This window comes from Phaenicophaeus curvirostris, chromosome Z (genome assembly GCF_032191515.1).
Source record: "Phaenicophaeus curvirostris isolate KB17595 chromosome Z, BPBGC_Pcur_1.0, whole genome shotgun sequence".
NCBI classification, from domain to species: Eukaryota; Metazoa; Chordata; class Aves; order Cuculiformes; family Cuculidae; genus Phaenicophaeus; species Phaenicophaeus curvirostris.
Genome location: NC_091431.1, coordinates 21636773 through 21660817, shown reverse-complemented (window position 1 = coordinate 21660817; position 24045 = coordinate 21636773).

Genomic DNA, 24045 nt, shown 5'->3' with positions numbered 1-24045 from the left:
ATTTTCCTTACCTTTTTCCCTAACTGTATCCACTTTTCGTGCAACTGCATCAGAGTAACCTCCCCTGTGGGAGATGTGCCATTGCTAGCTAGGGACAGACAGATACAATGACACTTTTGGTTGCCTGGTGGTAAGTGCAGAGAGGTAAGCTAGTCAGAGTTCGGGCCTCACCTTAGCTGAAGACTTGTTTTCCTTATTTACAGAACTTGCCTCCAAAATATTTAAAATCCTTTCAGAGGCTTCTTCTCCACTGTCACCAGAAGTCAATACTTGCGTTGACATAAACACACCTGAGGCAAGTTTTTACTAGACTAGCTCATATAGGTAAAACCAGAACACTATGAATGCACAGATTTCAGAATCTGGGATTTTATAGGTTGTGCTTCAAGCTTTTGCTGCTATTTCTACCCGAAACGTTTTCACGTCTTGTCCTTAGCCTAATCTGCATGACACTGTAGTGTGGATACCCTAAGACATTTATTCCACAGTAAATACTTGTGATTACAGAATTGTTTGGTGATTTGGGATCACATTTCCAAATGTACCTTATGTCCTAATCAAACACATGTCCAGCTAAGCGATTCTTAAAATCTTGTTTATAAAGCACTATAAAAATGCATAGATGACTTCTTTCACCACCAGGTATTCCTAGAGTAACAGAATATCCTCCAGCTACTGAAGAATTATGGAATTTTCTGAAAAAGCTTTCAGACCTTTCTATCAGTACATAATTATGTCTATACATGTACAAATAAAGATATCTGTGCATGAATACATCCAGGACTGAGTAGGTGACAATGTGGGGTATGTGACAATCTTGAAGGCAGGACTGGTCTGAACTCTCTTGTAGATCCACTTGGAGCTACAAATCACAGAACATGTTGATGGGAGCATGGAATCAAAACGCAGAGATCAATGTGATCAGCGAGTGTTCACTTTATTGAGCTTAGCTGTTTCTTTATAAACCCTTTTTGGTTACATAACTGAGTGCCCACGAGGGTATCTACAGTGTATAATTGGTTAAAGGTAGCTGTCTATAAGGCTATTACTAACATATTATTGGCTAAACTACTGCACATGCTAAGAAACCAAGTTATACTAAACTTAACTATGTTGACAGTTCTCTTCAATTTTTTTTCTTTCAGCTGGTGCTTGTTCCCACAGAACTAGCTGCTACATTCCTCCCAGCCGGCCCCTGTTTATCTTTCAGCTTTCTGTTTCAAGGCCTTGTTAGAGTTGTTCAGTATTAAACAATCTCACAGCATCCAGGCCTTGTTCTCTGTAAAATGTTCCAACAAGAACACAGGTGGATTTACTCCCCAATTCACATACGCAGAAGAGAAGACTATAGAAAAGTGTTTCACAGCTGAATTTATACTTACACAGCACCTTCAAATCTAAAGCTTAATCTTGATTAAGCTTCCTTGCCCCTGGCAGGCCAATCATGCCAAATTATGCAAGAGTTGTCCCTTTTCCGCTTTCTGCTTGTAGCAGGGGTGGCTCATGTCAAGCATTTCCCAGTGACAGACAGCTCTAACTTGAGTTTTCTTCCACCACTTTTTTCATCCTCCCCTTCTCCCTGACTTTTAAGTGGTGTGAGGAGCCGTTCCAGCTCACTTGGTAGAAGACCCCACTTAGCAGGGCGGGGGATGCATTCCTGTTCACAGCCACAGCGTATCAATCTGTCTTTCTGGCCATTCTCCAAAGTGAGGGAAATTGCTGCTTTATCCCAGGGCAAAAGCTCAGCAAGATCAACTAGTGGCTCCAAGGATCATTTTAAACATAGACAAGAGCTTGGTCTCTAATCATCTTGATCTTCCCATAGAGTGGGTCAATCTATCCCTTTTTCTTTAGCTAGTGACTTAATTCCCAAGGTGAAATTTGCAGCCCCTCAATTCCAGCAGCACCTTGGAATTATGCTGACACAGGGAGGCATAGCATATACACCTCTCCTGCCTCCATCCATCCAGATTCACCCTTCATTGACAGTGGAAAACTAGACTTCCATTCAAATCTTCATCTCCTTGCTGTGGTTGACTAAGGAGAAGGGAGTTTTCCAAGCAGCTGTAAGCTTTAATTAGGGTCAGCAAGCAATAATTTTCATAGTTTTCTTGTTTACAAAAAAAATCAGTCACTCTGTCCAATAGTAACCAGGGCAAGAGAGAGGGAATGTATATCAAACAAATCATGATATAGTGCAAGGAGGGTTTTAAAAATATGTTTGGAAAGAGTGCTAATAGCCACACGTTCAAAAATATGTTGATATTACTCAGAGTAATGGGCAGCGGCCCAAGGACTACCCCAGGGACAGCAGCTTGTTCCAATCAAGAGCAGAAGACCAGCACAGAAAACAATGAAAAACATACTCTCCTGTGAGATATAGATCCAAGACAGCTTATCAGCCATAAGGACTGAGCAGGAATATTCACTGTGAGATGAACGGTCATGTAGTGATCTGCAGGGAAGGTATTTTGTGCAAAGAACAGAACAGAACAAAATGCTACAGTGAATAGGTCTAATGGATTTATCTCACTCCCAGACGTTTTTTTTTTACAAACAATGCTGACTTCAGGCCTGATATACACACTGTATGAGTAGCCTGTAAAACATTTTTGCATATGGACGGACTTTCATTTCCCCTGCATTTTACAATAAGTGTATTTCACAATGAAGACATAATGACTTGGAGACAATGCTGTGTAAAATACTGCACTGTAAGCACCCGCTTAAGTCCTGGAGACTTGGAAAGGCACTTGTAGGTATACTTCAGCTGCCTTTGCTTGGTGAATTTTCTCTGAATTTCAGTGTATCATGAAAGCAAATAATCCAATTTTATCAGGAAAATCAATTATATTTAAAATCTCAGACACTGAAAATGTGTCGGTGCAAATGTTGGTTGAAAGTTTACAAAAATGCAACCTAACCGTAAGAAAGCAAAATTCAGGAAGAGAGGAAAGACAAAAAGCTTTACATTTTTCATTGGTTTAGCTGAACCCTAAGAACCTGCAATTAAAAAAAACGTATTAAAAATAAAGGGGGACAAAAAAGAAACAAAGTCAAGAAGCTCAGGGTATGTGTGAGGAGGCAGGGAGTCCCTGAGCACCCGCCTGCAGCCCAGGCAAGCGAGCAAGCAGAGCAGAGGACCTGGTTGAGAAGCTCCGGCTGCCTCTTAAGTCCCTGCTAACATGACCCATCCCTGAGTCCAGAACAAGTGAGGCACTAGGTGTGCATTGCAGCCCAGTCTCTGACTGCCTTCAGCAGCAAATGCAAAAGGAGGCAGAAGCTTGTGATCAGTAGTGCTAACCAGAGCTCTGACCAGCTGATGCTTGGCTTGACGTGGACAATTTGCCTTCTCACAGTGACTCTCTCTGAGCCTCACTGCAACAACCCTGTATCTTCCTCTCCCTGTGCTCTTTGAATCTCCTGCATAGCTCACTGGTCTCCTTCCCTCTTCTGCTCACCTCCTCTCTTACTGCCTCCCTCCTGCCTGAATCAAGAAGGGAAGAAAATTTGAACAGGCAAATAGAGTACCACTGCACTCTTAACCCTTCTATTTCACCATAGGGTACATTTTAATGAAGATCAAATCTAAATAAGTATCAAAGTTTTAATTTAGTTTAATGAGGGAGAAGGACTGGATGCTCAAATAATAAGTAGCTCTGCTCTGCTTGCCCAGTCTTCCCATCTTTCATCTTCCTTCGCTACCATGTTTCCTCACTGCGATGTTGACAAGGAATATGCCATCACAATGAAGCAAGAACAGCTGAAGTTATCAGCTTCTTGAGTTCATTCCTTTCTTCCAGAAATTATCAGTTCTGTTGTCTCAAAACTTGCTAGATTCTGTGAAAGCTGCATAAAGGAAACTACTAGAATGAATAAATGAAAATACGGGGAGAGGAACCCTTCAAGTTCTTTAGAAGATTGAAGGAAAAAAAGCACAGTTGGCAAACATTGCATAAAAACTGAAACAGAAATGAGATTCTCAGTTGTAACAGAGGGGTGGAGAGGAAGATATTCCTTCTGACTAGTAACAGCTGACAATAAGATGCCAGCTCACTGTATAAATGATGGGAGATGGGGGACTTCTTGTCTCGAGCAATTCAAAGTTGTCAATTCAGCTCCTTTTCTAAACACTCCACTGAAGAATATTCCCTCTCCATTTTTTTTTATTTTTCTGCCTCTTCAGCATTGTAGGATTTAGAAAGCAAGGGTGAGAGTACAGACCTTAAAATTTTCTGCAAAATTGCCTCCAGAAAGTCCAGCAAAAAGAGCATTTCAAACTTGGAAAAAAATGAAAACTTTTGTCAGAAACAAACTGCGGAAGGAAGGAAGGAAGGAAGGAAGGAAGGAAGGAAGGAAGGAAGGAAGGAAGGAAGGAAGGAAGGAAGGAAGGAAGGAAGGAAGGAAGGAAGGAAACAGCTGCAGAGATTGTTATAGGCTGTGCTGAACAGATGTTTTATCTGCACATCCTGCTTTCATTCCCTTGATTCTTTATATTGTCCATGGATTTCTTGGTCCATCTAATATGGTGGACCAGCACAAAATATTTATACGTACATATTTAGCAATATCTGCATTGCTGTCTTTGCCAGTTACTGAGGACCTTAACTAGAACAATGCTGTAGTTATTAGTACTCCTTCATGTAACAAGTGGTTGAAATAAATCCTTACTCTGAGATTCGTACTCTCCCCTTGGCTACTCAGGGATATGATCTTGCTGTTATCAAAGATATTTCTATGAAAACAGTTAAGGTAAGACTGTTTCACATCAGGAGTATAAACCAAAGCCTCCAGAGAGGGCAGTCACAGAGGGATGCAATTCCTCACTAATACCTCATTGAGTTGCAAACTCCCTGCTGGTGAGGGAGCATATCCCTAGAAGAGAAACCAGTCCAGGGCTCATAACCTAGAGGCATGACCTCTGGGCTGGAAAATCCCAAGACAAAACCTGCAGGGGGCTGGCAGGCTCCTGGACAGAAGCATAACTCTGTGTTTGCCTGCTTTTCTGCCATCCGCCCAGATGCCTTCTCTTGGCATAAAACTGTGTTTGTTTTCTTGCTCTTTGATTAAACCAAGGAGACTGACTACTATGTGTGATAGGAAAAAACCCAATACATTCCTCATTCATCAGAGAGATTCAAACATATCCTTGAATGGGAATCAAGATATGAGTGTGGCATCATGGACGCATATCCTCCAATGCCAATAAACAGTCATGTCATAGGCAGGGATTTTCCACTGGGGACAGAAACATCCAGACCCCCTTGTACTGGCAGAGGTCTAGGTAAATTGAAGGAGTCTAGGTCAGGGCTGCTGCACCACTGCACAAAGGAAGAAGGCACACCAGTGCAGAGGAACTTGCTCCAGTTTCTTAAGCTGCACAGTACAAACCACAGGATTGTGGTTTGATGGGTAAAAGTGCTAGTGATATTGGGTGTGTACCAACAGCACTGTTTTACTTAGCCTGAAAGGGATTTCCTTCCCTTCTAGAAATAGCCATGGCCCTTCCTTTATTGCAAAACAATAAAACACAGCCAGAGAGCTTAATGCATGCTGAGACCACAGCTTGACTTAGGTGCTAGTGTGGAAACTCACCCTGAAATGAAATGCAGCCACCCATACTTCTTGCAACAGCATCACTGACAGGTTAAACTGTTCTGAAACTAAACAAAATTCTTGGAGAATAATCAGAAGAAAATAAATGAGAAAAGGGAGACCCCTGAAATATCCCAGAGGAATTAAAAATAAAAAGAAACAAAAATATTGAAAGTCTGTGACATTTTGAAATGCTGTGGAATGGAACACCTTGTTCGCCAACACTGAGTAAAAATGTATTTAGTTTCTCCAATCAAGATACTAAAGTGGGTAAAGCCCCTTCAAACTTTTATGTTAACATTTCTGCCACAAGTAAAAATGATCTTTTTCTGTTAGCATGATTTTGTAAAAAAAATACAATTGTGGTCATTAATGAATCTTCTGAAAGGGACTGAGTGAAGGTTTGGAGAAGTCTGAAGTTGTTTGTTACAGTGTTCATACTACTTTACTGAGCTAAAAAGAGGACTTGCACAAAATTTATCCTAGAATATCACATTGTCTTCAGATCCTGTTTCTTCTTAATTTTTTTAATTAAATATTTACTATGCCAGGTTCCTTGAAGTATTAATTTGAAGGAGTCAGTATGCATACAAACATTGAAGTCAGGGCAAATTCAATTGATTTTGAGACATTTGCACAAAATATCCCCGTATTTCTCCATCCAGCTACCAAATGAAAGGTCCTGGCTGCCATTCTGGCAATGGCTAGTCTCCTCTCTCTTTCAAAGCTGTGAGATAAAACAGGCAGAAGCCTATTCAACTTTATGTTCTGCTAAAAAATGTATTGCATGAGGTTTACCTTTGCTAAAGTCAATGCAAAACCACACTCCTCCATTTGCAGCAGTATTAAGGTTTTTTGCCTGAGAAATTGGAAGTCCTAAGCACTGTAGTTGCAACATCATGAGTTTAAATGACTACACATTGGTGTGACAGATACTTGTTGCTTGCATATATTCCTGATGAAGCCATGTAGGGAGCAATGAACATTTTATTTGAAACAGTTCCTGGCTTGTGTCTGTCTAGAGTCTTAACAAAAATAAACTGTATTTTACTTGGCCAATATGCTAGAAATATCTAGCATACCAGAGCTTATTCTTCTTGTGTGTAAGTCCATTTCTGCTAATTGTTTCGGTATAGTGTGTGCAACAAGATATACATTCAAACAGAAAAAAAGGATCTGAATTAAGCTTAACAAAACAATTGGTTGTTAAATTAAACTAGGCCTTACTAAATTAAGTAGAACTATTGTGTCCTGTATACACAACCACCCTTCAGGGCTGATAATATTAAGATACTTATTTGAATTAACTGAGCTTTGTACATGTGGGAGAGAAATGGCGGGGAGGGGGGTTGTGTGTTTTCCTGTACAAACTGATGTGTAGTTTGCTGCAAATATTGGATAGCTGACAATCAAATTAAGTGATGGCTACAAAAAGACATAGTATTGCACCTTGCTAGTTTAGCATAATCCATTTTTTCAATGATCATGGCAAAATTTAATAAATGGTTTTCACATAGACTTTACTGAGCCACAGAAGTAAGAACAAAATAAAGACTGAAAAGAACTGATTATCAGTAAGAGGTCAGAACTTCAGGAAAGCATGAGAGACAAGAAAGATTGAGAAATTTTGGAAGATGTTAATCACATTCCTTTCTAGGTCATGCAGACCTTTGCCTGAACCATTCCTCCTTGAAGAATGAGTTTGCTGGAAGTAATATGCACTGGCTGTAGACTTTACATTGAATCTTCATTTATCACAGTCTCATGTGGGGATTTGATTGATAGAAGTATGGTCAGAACTCATTAAACTGTCTTTGTGTTAGGATACTGTGAAGTAGTTTTGTGAATAACTGTCTTCCTGCTGTGATAAGCAGCATCCTCATCTTGTATAAACTGCATCATGCCTGGCATGAGAATGCAGAGGTGCAAAGAAGCTCCTGCCAGTAGAATTGGACAAAGCAGGGGATTGCTGGAAATAACATTGCTTCGCAATTGGAGGAGCCAAATTAACTCCAAATCAGGGCAAATGCTGCAAAAAAGTTTGCACAATTTGTTCTAAATAAATCTTACAAGCTTATCTGCATTACTGCAGTTTAATCTCTGATAGTGTTTGCATTTCAAAAAGAAAGATGGGCTGAAAGAAGAAGGAAGGAACTGATTCAGCATAGCATTCAAGCAGCTGCTATTACACTGATCACAGACATTAAGTTAAGCTCAGGCTAAGTATCTTGCTGATGGGAGTAGAATACTTTCAAATATCCTTTTATTGTGAAGTGAGGTTTCTAGTTGCATTTCCTTGGTCAGATGACTTGCAAAATTGAATGCTGATGTGGTCTCAGACACTGAAGCACAGATCTTCAGCTGACATAAATTGCCATATGGTAATTGTACCACTGATCTGAATGAAGAGCAGTTTATAACCACTGAAAATCTACTTGTAACTTCAACCAAATAGTTTACCAACACTTCTACTGAGAGAAACATACACAAGCATTATGCAGTCTATTCTGCAAAAAAGGTTAAAAGTGTCAAGCAGAAAAAGATCCAAATGTTTGGTATCTATTTGGGAAGACTCCAAAATCTTTCATTCCAGCTACATCATAGCAATGCATGAAATTATTCCTGTACTTAAGCACTTGGCAGACACTGCAGTAAGAAGCGAAACACAAAAGCCATTGATTTTGGTAGGGAGTAAGATGTGGACTTATAGAACTGCTTCTAAAGCACAGAGCTTAACAAGACACCTGGCTCTTTGGAGCTCTGTGAGCTTGGCTTCCATCTTTCGTTTCTCCACTTACAGTGGAGAAATGACATGAAATAGTTTCCTACCAACTAAAACATTGTATGACACTTGATGCTGTATGTAATTGTTGGGGCCAAATAAAATCCCAGCTTATGACGACTCAGGTGTTTACAGAAACTTGCTGGTCCTTAGCATTTTAATGATTGCTTTTGACTTGCAACAGTCTTTCTTAGACAAATGAGCATGACAGATTCACAAGCTGAAGGAACTCTTCTGAGATCCCACTTTGCACATTTGAGGATTGAGCTGGGATGAGCAGTCATCGTAATTACTGGTGAAACCCCAGATCCTGGAGTCCCTGTGAGTAACAGCCACAAAATGCATTTCTTGCAGGATGTGGTGCTAAGAAACAAAGAAGTTAGAGGCAAAAATATAAAGGAGTCTTATAACAGCCTTCATTACGGAATTATAGAAATTATTTTACTGAAGCTTCACAGCTGTTCCTGGCATCAAGGAGGTCAATAGGAGATCTCTATACTGACTTCAAGATTTTCAGGACAATGCAAAAACCATGGAATATGTATGTCATTACATATTACAATTGCATGTAACTGTGGTAGAGTGTAGAGACACTTGCATTTCAGCAAAGTAGAACAAACCTGGAGTTGGGACTTCTATTAAAGAAATTGATTATGAAATGTAAATGGCAGCTTGAAATAAATAGCCATGGATTTTATTTATAAATAAATAATTGAAACTTAAATATTACTTACTGAATTGAAATATTTGAAAACAGATAAAAGAGTCCCTCACATTTTTTTTGAACAAATGAGATCTAAGGCCAAGATTTCAAATAATATAATCAGCATCAGTGAAATTATGCTGAATTGTAACAGTTGAAGAGTCGGCACATCATCTGAGGGAAGGCACGCTAGGGCTCCTAGCTTTACATTAGATAATATGCATTAACTATCAACATGAACAGCTCCAAAGAGTTCTCAGAATCAGGTTGAATCTCTTTGGCTTCGGTTAGATTGACCTGCCAGACACTAAAGCTTCTCCTCTGGTGCTGCTTGCTGAAGTATATGACATTCCACAAATTTATATGCAGCCATGTTGCACTAATAATATGTTTGCTGCCCAAATGTATGTGGTCCTTTAAAAGCCTGAGTCATAATTAGTTCAAAGGGATAAGGGTAAGTCTCTGACTGTGTAACAGTGTGTGTCATTTTATCACCTACATTTCCACAATTCCTTCACAACCTTTTAAAGGTACTGAAAATACACTGCCAAGCTCATTATCCTGATTTCATAAAATCTGGATCATGAGTAAACAACTGGGAACATTGCAACACTTTAGTTCCCCTCATTGTAGTAAACGGAGTCTCTAGCCAGAGCCTTCGATTACCTAGGTACAGGGCAAAAAGTAGTATCTGAACTCATATGTGGGAGTTCAAAGTTTCATACTTGGTACATCTGACCCCAGAAGTCTCATCTTACTTAATAAAAACCTTCCAGACATTTGTCTGTTAATAAAGCATACTGCTAACATACTGCAGTGAGAACTGAAATCTCCACCCTGGCACTTAGGTACCATCAAATCTTTCCTTATGCAGTGACACACAGTTGCACCCACTTGAAGCTAGTGGTCCCCCACCTTCCCGACATTACCATGAAGCAGAAAGTTATCAATTCATAATTTACACAGATGAAAAATCAGATTAGTTAAGTTTATCCATTTCAGGTATGATTTCTTTTTGTGCAGCACCTAGCACTCCATTACACAATAGCTTACCTTCAGCTAGCGTTGCAAAGCAGGAACAGGAACACACACGTGTGTAAGTTCTTTGCTGAACAGAGCTTGAGCCAGGAGCAAATTGACATACACAGGAATTTTTCTATCCAGTTCCTCTTGCCAGCACCAAGAAAGCTCTGCTTCAATTTCTTACAATATATTTGGCTGCTTTCATTCCCCTGGTGCCTCTAGTGGTGACAGAAAAAGGAAATAACTGATTAGAAAGCACCTCAGAGAAGAATACTGGGATACAAGAATCTACAGGATCATTGCTTCTGCCCAAGAGTTCTGAGAGCTTCATTTGGCCCACACGTGTTCACAGTCATTCCCTTCACACAGACTACTGGCATGAAATTGTGGGTCTCATTGTCTTCAGTGTCACAGAATTAATTACACAGAAAAAAAAATGTCAAAACAAAAGGAGAAAAGATAAAAGGAAACAACTGTGGGAAGAATAAGGAATAACAGGTTAGTGATAGTGTTTGTACTAGAATTGCTAAAGAGCCCCGGCACTACAAACTACCATAGGAGTACAGTAGACCTCGTCTTGGTGTTCTGAACATTGTTACTTGTCTAGACGTAAAGGTCAGCATCTGTAGTCCACGTTGAAAAGCAAGCTGTGCCTGTCATACTGTGTGGCCCTTCATCAGTGAAGGGAAAAAACACATAGTTGTTGTGCTGGGCTGGCTGTCCTATGGATTTTCAAATTCTAACATGAAGTGCTCACTCATTCTTGCTTCAGCAAGATTGTGTTACTTGGCACATAGCACAGCAGTGTGTATAGTTCCACAAGGGTACAAGCACTTGGTCCTAAGGGCTCTTGTGCCAGATGATTTGACTCACTGTATAAAACTATAGATCATCTGTCTCTAAGAGCAAGGGTCAAATTGAAAGGAATTCAAAGCAGTCAAGTAAAGAAAAAAAAGAAAAAAAAATATTACAAAGGGAGAGATGGACAGGAAGAAAACAGTCCACACATTTCTGTTTCCTAGCTTTCCAATTTAATGTTTATAGTGGTGTCATGTAGAAACAGAAGGAAAACAAAAGGCTTGCATCTCATTAAGCACTGATGATTAGAAGGAGGATATTATCCCAATAAGACAGGTGACATACAGTTTGAAGTATAGCTTTTTACCCAATGTGCACAGTAAATCCCAGCCTTCTGCTACACATGAAGCTGTAAGGAGTAAAACGTGTGTCAGTGACCCGCAGTCACTGCTGAGCACTGACAGGCTCCTTAGCCTTGTGTCTGTATCCCTCACACCTGTCTGAGAGAAAGTTCAAGCTGTCCTAGAAGAGATTGGCCACTAAAAACTCACTTTGAGGCTTGTGGAAGTCAGGGAAAACTCTTACCTTGTTTGACTTTGTTACACAGTTAACTGTATTAAATTGTCAAGGTTTTAAAGGCCTTGTTTTGGAAACAAACTCTATTTCCCTCACACGTACACAAAGCTCCCTTTATTTTTTTTATTTGCCACAGCCTTGTTCCTCCTGGGAAGCCTCACTGCTGTTATACTTTGTTCATTCTCCAGGAACCTGAATTCGAGAGCCCCTACCAGTTGAAGGAGCCAAGAAGATGAAGAACATCCAGTTACACCCAGACAAAGCAGGAAAAAATAAAAATGTCTCTGCTGCAGAAAACCTCTCCTGGATCCAGCCGTATAGAGCTGAGACCACAGGGCTACCCTGCAGACAGCTGTGATGCCCTTTCTCTGGGCCTCCCCCTCCAGTCCTTGTGCCCCTGGCTCAGCCAGCCAGCACCTGGGTTTCTGTTCTGCTTTCCCAGTCCTTTGGCAATCCTTGTGCTTCCCTTGAAGAAAAAAAAATAGTATCTGTCCCTTGTCAAACCACTAGGAAATGTCCCTAGGAGTCACTGGTTTTTACTTTCTGAAGAGAATTGTGACACTGCTATTACTTTCTACAAGCTGGAAGCAAACACTCATCACTATTTCTAGGCAAAATAACGTGCCTTAGTAGCATTGGGGGCTTTTACGGGATCAGTGTCCAAAAAGTACAGTTGATTAACAGTATTGCAAAGTTGGAAAAAAAACCCTTGCCATCCCAGGGCTCAGTTCAGGTCAATAAGGGACTCTGGAGGACCCTATCTGTAACATATGTGGCTGCAGGCATGAACTGCTTCTTTATTTCTGGGGTTTTTTTGTTTTGGTTTGGTTTTTTTCAGAAACATTAATACATGCAAACTTCTCCTTAGACTTCATCCTGAGATGGGAAGGGATTAGTCTTGCTCACCTTGCCATCTCGTAGGGCTCAATCCCATGTATCCTGTCACCAGCTTCTTCTTTTCATAGGTGATGCCCACCAGCCCCAGTTTCCTCCATTATCATTTTCACCTCTAAAAGGTGGTTCCACCAATAGAAATGTACAACCTTTTTATTCTGGCCTTATTAGAGCAAACCAGCCCTATAAGCACCTGAAGCCCCCTTCACTGCAGTGCAAAAGGGCTGTCAGGGAAATGAAGAAAGCTGCTGCATGAAGAGATTACCCAAGGAGCATGGTAAGCACAAATATGATGGGGCTGTGCCTTTAGTGTGGTAAGCACAAGTTGGCTCACAGAAAGCAAACCAAGCCATAGAAATTTATTCCCACTGTTGTTGGTTTGGTTTTTTATTATTATTATTATAATTTTTAACTCCAGGACTAATTCTTCATTTAAATGTGATTTGCTGACAGCATAATGCACCCTGCGTCACTGCACCTGCTGACTGTTGTGAAACTGAACCTGTGGAAGTGTTGTGTGATATGAGCAACTGGAACAGCATGGGCCCCCAAGGCAGTTTCAGAGCAGAAGCTCATTGCAGCAAATTTAGGAGCACACCAAATTACTGCCTGTTTTTTGTTTTCTTGTTAGTTGCTTTCTGAAAATCATTCTCTAAGAACAAAGCTGACATGTTGAATGTAGGCTACCAACATCTCTTCAAGGCTGTGGGAAAATACAGTGCAAGTTAAAACTCACTGTCTCTTTCAAACCTGGCTGAAGTTTGTCTGTGATAGATGGAAAAGCAGTGCTAGGGCTATAATATGCAATACTCCATTTCTTTTGAATTTATCAGAAACCCTTCATCAGAGGCTGAAAATTCACATTTTCTGAACATTTCACGAAGAACTTGCAGAGATAAAGCTCCAGGCTAGTGCATGCAAAACTAGCTGTTTATTACTTCTGGTCAACATTCAATGAGAATATTTTATATTTTGGAGGGGGTAACAAAACAATGAATACATACAAATAATACAGATATTATAAACACAGTAAATAAATACTTAGGATACTGCAAACAATTCCAGAACACAAAGCACTGGGTTTGCTAAAGTACCTTATGCAGACTGCTCCAGTTGGTTGCTGTGAAGTTCAGATAAGCCTGATAAGAACCACCTTTATAGTCTGCCAGACATGAACAAGCTGTCCTCTAGTTTCTGGTCAGCATCCACAAAACTAAGTCTCAGGCCATTGTTATTTTCTTTCTCCACCCTCTTTTTTTTTTTTTTTTATGAAGGGGACTGATGGAAGAAAGGAGAGGCATTTTTAAGAACAACTTGATACCCTGTTGTAGTCAATGTATTTATCTCCTTGCCCACCACCCAAACACTGAAGGATGAGAATTGGCAGGTCTTTTTTTTTTTATTCCCTTTTAAGAGCACTACCACACTCCACCTGTCAAGAACCACTTTGCAAGAGCTAGTGTTTGTTCCCTTCCCAGAGGTCCTTGGGAACAGAAAGCTTAAGCTTGTAATGATGCTGTCTCTACCCAATCCATTACATATTCTTCCCCCAGTCATCTTCCACCGCAGAGTACCCACAACCATTTGAACAAATTCCTGGAAGAAGGTGCTGTTCATGGTTACTGAACACCAAACTGGGTCATGAAGCTACTGACTGGAACATAGGCTGTGGATGAGGGCATTCAGAGTATTACCACATATACTTTTTCCTGTGCATCCCTCATCAGCCATTTTCAGATGCCGGATACAAGGGAAAGGTCTTTTTTTTTCTGTCCTAGTGCAGTAAACCTATCCATCAGTGACTGGAAGAACTAGTCAGTCTTCAACCTATCTCTGCCTCCTCCTGTTTTAAACTTCTGCTAGCTCAGCAATTTGGAGGGAATAGAAATACAGTTTTTCAGTAACCATGTTCACACCGCAAGCTTCTCATTCACACCCAGGACCACCCACAGGGAATACCTTAGAATTGCCAGGTCTCATTGCTGGAATTTCCCAATTACTTACTAGGGATGCTGCCCTATTTTCTCAACAAAAGGCAATAAAAACCCCTAAGGCTACTTCTATTTACCTTTTCTACAGGCTGTAGATGATACTTGCTGGACAAAAAGTGTGAGTAACACCCTGGTAAAATCTTAAGGTGATGTCTATATCTGGTGCTGTGAGAAATTTCAGGATGAGGATGCCAGAAGCATAAGTCTCAGCTCCACAAAGTGTGAAAGCCATCATCAGCTTAATTTTTTGGAATAAGGTAACAACTAACCACTGACCATCAGTATCTGAGCAAGAAGAGTGCCCTCTGCCTCCACAGACAGCCTTGCCATTAGCCCTAGAAAGTGCAACTCTGGCGTAGAGTTCTCCTGTGAGTCACAGTGACCTAAACGTTTTCAGGAAGAAACAGCTTTGCTGGCTTTAGATTGGGGGGTCAGAAAGAGCAAAGAGAGAGGAAAAAAATAATAAAGAAAGGCCAGTTTGATCTAGATCTCTGTAGTGATAATAATCATCACAATACATTGTTTATTTTTGCACTGAGATTGCTTTCCGGAGGTCACTTGAAAAATAGCTGCTGCAGGAGAATGAAATTCCACTTGATTGTCCTTGTGCAGAGGCAACTTGTGAAGAGTGGGGAAGAAACCAGGAAAAAAACACAAGAACTGAATACCTTCAGAAAACAGACCTCTCCTTTGACTTCTGTTGGTTTTCTCTCTCCGTCTGGAAGGTGGCTATACCACCATGTAGCATAAAGGAAGGGAGAACTTAGATAGCAATTACCTGAACAAAGGGATTTTGAGCTAGGAAATGTATTTTGACTGACCCATCAGTAGCCCCAGCTATGACCTGGAACATAACTCTTCAATGGTTCCGGAAAAAAATCAGATTCAATTGTACCTAGACTGTTCGCTAACTCCCTTCCCAATCTCTCCCATGCAGAGAATGATCACATTGCCATATGTCTGTTCAATACAGATGCTAGTTATCCGCTAGGGTGAAAACAATTTATGATGAAGCAGACATTCAGTACTCCCCAGGGGTAAGTTGAAGGGCCATGGTTATCCTTGGGAGGATTGCCTTCTTTTCTTCACAGATGCTTCAGGGACTGACTTCAAAGAGCAGCAATGATAGTGTGATAAATACAGAAACTGTTACCTGTAGATGAGACTCCGGTTAACATTTTTTCTTGTATATCTTTACCTGTGACTGCACCACTCAAAGTCTAACTGTGACACAGAAATCCTTTACATCTTCCTGGGTAAGAAAAGTGCAAGATCCAGCAACCTGTGTGCATCTGAAAACCCAGACACCATGAAGAGTACTGAGTGAAATCTTTCCTCTGACTTACAGTCCAAAGACTTGATGATCGCTAACCCGGGGTTGAAGGCAGAGGCAGAAGAGCTATGGGCTATTTGACTGCTATAGTTTCTCCCACTTTATCAGTCAGGATGAACTAAGAACCTTTCTGTGCCTTGGTTTCTACATCTGTCCCTTGAGTTCAGCTACACCAACTGCATTACCACTGGCCCTTTGAGATGTCTGGATAAAAGCTTCCATCAAAGGGCACAATTATGTTAGTAACTAACTATGCTGTCTAAATTATTATTAAAAATAATGACATTTATCTCTTGCAAAAGAGGTTTACTTTAGAACAACCTTTTTGATCTGCTGGATGTAATTGCTAAACAAGATCCTGCATGTCCTCATTCCCCCAAATTGGCCTGCCTTCTGCAAGGATGCAATCTAATTTCAGATATAAGTCCCCTGAAATGAAGAATGGAGCAGCGAGAGTCAAACCAATGGAAAGAGTAAGAGTAGAATTCATCCGAGAAATCCTGCTTGCATGAACAGAACTATCATGTCCTATGCTTGCTCATTGTCAACCCATCTGGACACAAGATGAGGGTTTCAGCCCAGAGAGACCTTAGCACAGTGCTAAATGTTTATGAAGCAAGCATGGAAGTGTTCATACCACAGGGGCAGATTGTCCTTATATATTCTCACCGTGTTTCCTTACTGAACAGGATATTGTGGCTCCCTTAGCTTTCCATTGGTGGTCAGACTACAGGTTCTTGCTTTCTTCACTCTTAGCCTCAGCTTATCCTCACCATACTGCAGACCTGAGCTGCGAGTTGTGTTTGGGGCAGGCTGCAGAAGAAGCAACCCCGCAGTCCTGCAAACAAGCATTGTTGGGCATCAGTCACACCTTGGGATTTATTTGGAATATAGAAACCAAAACCAAACAGGTTTAAGGACGATTGCTCTGCTCTTCTACACAGAAAAGACATTCTGTGTATAGATAAGGTGAGGAATTAGCTAATGACTGCTTAACATTGTTGATGTACAGGGGCTTTATATCTCATCATGCTCACATTAATGGCCCCAAACCACTGGGTTTTTTGCCCAGTGACAGTGGGTCATTTATAATCAACAAGTGACCGGTCTGTACTGTCTGCTGTCTCTGGATTGAGACACAGAGACTGCTTTGATGTACTTGTGCTTTGGAAAACAAAGAAGCGAAATGCAGGGAGCAAACATCAGAAATTAAGTGCCTTCCCTAGTCATTAGTTTGGGGGTCGTGATTCCATAAGGGAACAGTGATAAGAAGATGCATATTTGTTGCCTAAAAACCTCTAGTGTATACTATGTGAGTTACTGCAAGGGATATAGGGCAGTTGTCTAGCAGAAGAAATGCCAAATGTAATATACCTGGGACTACAACTCACTTGTATGGCCTAATGTGACAGTTGCTGGTGAGTCTGAATGAGAGAAATTGGTGCTATAACTTCTAAAGAGAGCAGTTGGAAAGAGACAGTTTATGGCAGGGTGCTGCCAGAACTGATGTCCTCTCAGGTCCTCAGGAAACTGTGGATGCAAGTTGATAAAGAAGCATTCTTCCCCCTGCTCCTCTCCTTTTTCAAAGGAGAGTGTGGAGAATGAAAAGGAGGGCAGCTTTGACTAGTGCTGGAGTGTAGCAGGACAAAGGCAAAACTCAGGGGGATCTACCTCATATTTCTTGGTTTCCCACTAGCTAGGGTATTGTTTGTGTTCCCTCTTTATTTTTTCTGGTTTTGAAACAAAGTTGACTTTTTCTCTTGAGGAGATGGTACAATCTCTTGTAAGTAGGACATAAACAGCATTTAGTTACCTAAATCAGCAACTTAATTTTATAAATCTTGACACAACAACAGAGCTTACAGCATTCCCCCCCCATAACTACATTTTGTTGTTGTTCTGAACACTATTTCATCCACCTAAAACTGAAACATTTCATTTCCACAGTGTGGAAAGGAAGTTAGTTGAAGCAGCTGCCATTCTGTCTAACTGGAATAGTTGAGAGGATGCTAGCTCAGATGACAATCTAGTTGTGGGGAGAATTTCTGCTATGATCAATTTGTGCTTTCCAATTTAATGTGTTCATCCTATGTTCAAACAAGAAGAAAAGGTGGAAAACAATAGTCTGCCTACAGTGACAGACTGGAGACGAACGTGACTGCGTGGGTGAAATTCAGTGATTTGAAGACTAGAGTCTGAAACGTGACATTTGATTGCACTAATGTACTCTGCCTTCCAGATGTCCACCCACGAAAGCCTTGGGTGTCATACCTGCCAGGCATGTGAGGTTATCTTTGAACCTTTAGGGCTGAAATAGAGCTAGACATCTACATTTTGACAGCTGAGCCCAGCCCCTTATTCCCTTTCTCCATGTCCATAGGCCCGCGCTATGGCCAGGCTCTATTTGTGCTGAATGTGGTAGTATGATGAGAGAGGATACTGTCACATCAACAGAGAAAGTAAGAAAAGGATGCCCTACATTTTGGGTTTTTTTATCAAAGCGTCTACTTTTATGGTCTGGACACTCTTGTCCAAATCTGCCTCCTGAGAGAAAGCAAAGCCATCTTCCACTTCTCATGGGAATCTTTGCACAATTACCATGATGCAAGTGTGGTGTTGCACTTCTAACACCAACTTAAGAAAGAGGAAGTAAATGGGGCTATTCTGTTTTCTCTCTCATAGACAAGTCAGAGGTTAGGAAAAAAATTTTCACGGAAAGGGTCATTGGGCACTGGAACAGGCTGCCCAGAGAGGTGGTTGAGTCACCTTCCCTGGAAGTGTTTAAGGCACGGGTGGACGAGGTGCTAAGGGGCATGGTTTAGTATTTGATAGGAATGGTTGGACTTGATGATCCGGTGGGTCTTTTCCAACCTGGTTATTCTATGATTCTATGATTCTATATTTCTTAAGAGACCCAATAAGCTGGTACCATCCAAAACCCACACCAGAACTGCCATCATTGTGCTAGGTCACACATACTTATGAAATTAAATCAATTACAAAACCAAAAAACACCCTTTGTGTATGCAAGGTTTGCTACATTCAGTAGGTTTTGCATGGAGGTTAGGCCCCAAGTAGGTCGCACTTTAAAACCAGCCTGGACACTAAATGAACACTGTATTTCTTCCCTGCTTTCCTTCACTGATTTGAAAGGAGAGCACTGGATAAGCATTTCAGTTGATTAAATCTCAAACAGCGACACTTGCCAAACAAAAGATGATTGTGTGAGTTCATTACTATTGTTTTTTTCTGTCTTTCTTCAGAGGCAGAGCAGTCACAATGATATATTGTTACTTTTCAGGATAAATAGCTGTATGTTATATATATTATATATAGGCAGGTCCTAAGCCTTGGTGTCTGCAGATCTTTCATGGCAACTCTTGCTCAGTGCTTTGAGGAAAAACAGGACAGCATTACTATGAAAGTAACAAGCAGAAATCCGTGCCAAAGAGATGGGAGTTGGCATTTCTTAAAGAGCTTTACAATACACTTGAGGAAAAGAGGTCTGTCCTAAAAAAGAATTTCATTTATGCTGTTTCAAGATAAAGACATCTCCAGAAAAATACACACATGACAATTTTTCCATCTAAAAATTCTTTTTACAAATTAAATATAAACCAAAAATAAAGTGTTGTGGGAGTAACATGATATACTAAAAAACGGAAAAAATGCTGAAGTTATAGTAATTTGAATAAAACATCAGGCCATGGTTCACTGAAAATGGAGCTAGTATTGTTCCTGCATGCTGCAGGCCCTCCTCATGCCCTCACCCAACTTTCGCCATCTCCGGTTGTCCTATTCTGGCCATTGGTCAACCCATCAAAAACAATGAGAAAAGCATTTCATTTTCAGAAAAATTAACTCCCTGCTTTGGCTTACAGCATAGGCACACAAACAGCTGGAATTGCATCCTTTGGCAGCAGTGTCAATTTAATCCATGCATGGAATTACACAGGCTCTCAGAGAAGAGTTCTGGGAAGGATTAACAGAAACCCTGCAGTGCCTTGCACTGTAAGGAGGCTGCTTTGGTCACTGCTGTCCAGGCTGCCAAAGCAGACGCTGCTTCCATGCTTCCATACTGAGGAAAGGAATCCCTGCAGATTTATGTGCATACCGTTTCCACTATGTGTCTCCAGTACAGGAATGGGGATAACCTTCCTAACACTCCTGCAGAGGTACAAGGGTGTTTTCTGTCATTCTCCACCTTCAGTGTGAAAGGCATCTGATTGTAAGATGAGCTAATGGAAAGTGAGTCAGGGAGCAGGGCGTCCAGTTCAGTTCCCCCAATGTAGGTATCAAAACATCATTCCTTCGAGTACAGCACACTGGGTGTGCACTTGCAGGCATCAGAGTGTACAGCAAACACGCTCTTTTTGTCTGTTTAACTCTTCTAGCTCTCACTTTGATTCCAGCAGAAACTGCTTTGAAATCTTAAATCAAAGATGTGTGCTGCTTCAGGACAAGCCAGACTCCATTCCTTCTGCGGGTTTAGCTCTCACAAACCCTGCTCAGCTACAGCCCTGTACCAAAGTGGAGACATGAGCACCCAAAGGCAATAGCTGCTTTTCCCTTACCAGGACATTGTCCTAGATCAGTGAGGTTAGTTCAGCTCCTCCAGAGCCAGCAATCGAGATGCAGTCAAGCATCCCACTTGATGGACACTGCCAGAACTTGGCTCCATGCCATCCAATGTCAGACTGACCCATCTCAGTGCTGGAGATACTGACTACCTTTGCTGGTAGAAGGATGACAGATGATCTGAAATTGTACCTCACTAATCCATTTAGGGCTTGGGATTTTATGAAAATTAAGCACCATTTTATCACCCTAGAACTTCCTGCCTACCTGTGCATGTCAGCTTCTCATTGAACAGACAGGCTGACATTATACCCTTTGTCATGCTACTGGATATGTGCTTCTGCTCTCTGGTTTCCCACAAAGGAGTGAGGAAAATGAAGACAATGAGTGAACAAATAAATGGAAATAGAGTATCCTTGGAAGACTAAAACCAAAGTAACACTCCTTGTACATCCTATGTAAGTAATGCAGATCCAGTGCAGTCAGTAATATATCGCTATCATCCTCTGCAGTGATTTACCATTTAGTGTCCGCAGAGTAAAACTTGTTCTGATATAACCATTTTCATTGCTCTGTTAAGCACATATGTCAAATATTTTGCCTAACAACTAAGAGAACAGGCAAGTAAGACAGATTTTCACAGGAGTTCTGTTTTCTTTGCTACCTTTCAAGAATATATTGCCTTTTGCTTCCAGTGTAACCTGGATCTTACCTTGTCTCTAGACTTTGGTAGACAAAATCTAGAAGGAATTGTTTCCAGTGCAAGTAGTGGTTTTCATTGAAAGAACAAGAGGAAGACAATGTATATCCATTAGTAATCAGAGATGATTTCTTGGAAGAGAGTGTCACTGTGAACTCCATGTCTTTTTTTCATGCTGTATTTTTGATATCTAAATAATGCTGACAGAGAAAGCACGAAGCTGCAGCTCAGAAGTAGAGGATTTAAAAAAAACTCAGAAAAAAAAAGACAGTTAATATGTGTTTTCTTCTGCTGCTTACAGCAAATGATGATCTGGTGCTTAAAATGAATTATGGGGAAGCAGAAAGCTGTGTAACAACAGTGATACATGGTTCCTTCATGAAGACAACTGATCTCAGCTTTTCTCAAACCATTATCACAACACTTCTTTGTTCCACCTGAACGTCTTCAGGCTCTGATATAGATTTGTAGTGTTACCTGTGTGTTTACCTCCATCCCTGACTTTCTCTCTTAAAAGGAGTTCAAACCTCAGTTGTCTTTGCTGACAGAGACTGATGGGTAGTCTCAGGGAGAACTTAAAGTTGTCACTGTCATATTTCTCCCATTGGTGAAATTGTTCTCTCTCTGAAAATGGAGACCATACATTTATCATCACGCAACTCCAGAGTCTCTCTGTCAGCAGATGAAATGTCATCACCAGTCACTGGGGTCAAACACTAGGGGAGGAACATAGAGGCAATATGGAGTCTGAGATTTTTTATCAAAGTCTGAGTAGATGAACAGGGAGAAGGAGGGAGAGGTACTCTTCACTGGGATGTTTAGGCAGCAACTGCAGCCTAAAGTGCTGGCTGTGATATCTCACGTGCTGCTCTCAAGTGTTCTCTTAATAAATTATTTTCCTTGGTAGCACTCTCTGAGACAAAATCTCAGGTACTAAGGAGAAACAGTAAGGCACGGAAGATCAAGCTACCAGTCTGCTGAGATAACACTGGTGTGGCTCATGTTTTCAGTCCACCTCACTGCCCACCTATCTTACCCACACTTTATATATGTGTCAATGAGGATGCTATGGGAAACAGAGCTGAAAGTCTTCCCAAGGTAGACATAAACTGTAATCACTGCTCTCATTTCATTCATCAAGCCAGTCATCTCATCCTAAAAGGTAATCTTCAAGTATTATTTCCTTTTCATAAATTCATGAATTGATAGTGACTACTCTCAATCATCTCCTTGTCCTTAATATGTTTGTGAAAGTCTTCCAAGATTGTTGTCTCAATCACATACAACTGACCAGTCTGTAGATCCCCAGATCCTCCTTCTTGTCCCTCTTGAAGACAGGGGTGAAATTTGCTTTCTTAGAGTCCTCTAGGAGCCTCCCCCATTCACAAAGACTTTTTGAAGATAATTGCAACTGGTGTTGCAGTTATATCAGCTAGCTTCCTTAGCACCCCCGGGTGTGTCTTATGAGGATATTAGATTCATGTACTAGAATATCAGAGTATACGTACTAGATTCATGTCATTTTTAAGCTGGAATATGTTTGCAGAAGGTGTGGTAATACTCTACTAAGTGAAAACAGAACTGCTTTAACAATGCTTTAATGACATTGACCTTTCAATATATTGAGTCATCATGACTCTTTGTCAGCCTCAAATATATCCTTTCCAAGTAACTTGCTTGGAGCTGTGGTGTCAGATGAGGAAAGAAAAATAGGCCAAAAGGTATTGAGAAAGACTTGCTATTGTGTAAAAAGAGGTGTCTAGATAAATGAGGTATGTGGGTACCAAAGGAATAAAAAAAAAAAAAAAAGAGTCCTGCAGGACTCTAAAGTGAAGTTGTGATTCTCTAATGATCAGGAATTTTCTTTTCATAATCACCTTTCCTGACAGAAAATTTTCCCAGATCTTGATGAATCTACTCCCATCACATTTGATGCTGCAGCTTCCAAGGGGGACTCAGGGAGGAGGGAACTGAGATTTTAAATAAGCCCATAGACACATGTTCCAGCTGGGCTACAGCCAAGTTCTCAAAACTGAATAGAGCACAAAAAGAAGTATTCAAAAGGAGGAAATGTGGGCCCTGCGTTGGGGGCTTCAACAGGAGTTGAGCTCATTTGACAGAAATCCAGTACACACTTACAAAATACCTCTGAAATCAGCTGTGTGATTAACCCCTTTGATTTCCTCAGAGGAAAGTGGAAATGCTTTAAATTATGCCCTTCAGTTTGGAGAGTTTGGCTCTATACCTTTCTGAGGTTTGTTTCTTGGTGTGGCAAAGATGTAGATAAAGCTTCAGCTGACTCATAGATTTCCATAACGCATATATTCCTCAAATTTTAATTTGTAGCCACTGACTTGTATCAGGTCTCTCCCACACAGTTCTGTATTAAAAGCATTCCTATCTAGTTGCACTTTGGATGTTTCTCTCAAATTAACCTGATCCCACTAGGTCAAAGTATACACGTCCAAATGTTGTTGTGAATATGATTTTTGTAAGCTAGCTAGTGTTTATGAGATTTAAACTTTTATCAGGGTATAACTATAACTAAAATAGCCTAGAACTAGAGGGAAGACAGAAACAAAGATCCACCCAGCTGGGAGCAGTTTGATTGCTTCCTAAAATAAAGACTGAAAACGAGAATAAGAGAAATTCCTCCTTTTTTCTCAGACAAATTTCCAAATCACTATTCCAGCATCCACTGAGTCAGTAACAGTGTATATCGAGTTTTAATAGCAGTTTCTCAGTAATGACACCAGTAAAAACACACACAAGATTACTTTATCAGATCTGTTCAGATTTTTCCGACTACGTTAAGCGCTATGACAGCCTTCGGTGGAAAAAAACATGCAATTTTTACTTTGTGAAAGAGGTAACTGACCTCAAGGATTGTTAAGACCCTGAAATAAACTTAGAGTGTAAGTAGAAAAGAATAGCTTGGAAAAGGATGAATGTAGAGGAGAAGTGATAGACCCTTATAAAATAGTGAATAGTGCAATGAAGCTAAAAGCACAAGGATTTTTCTCTGCAACACAGTGGAAAAGCTGTGAGACATAGAGCGATTTCAGGCAGCCT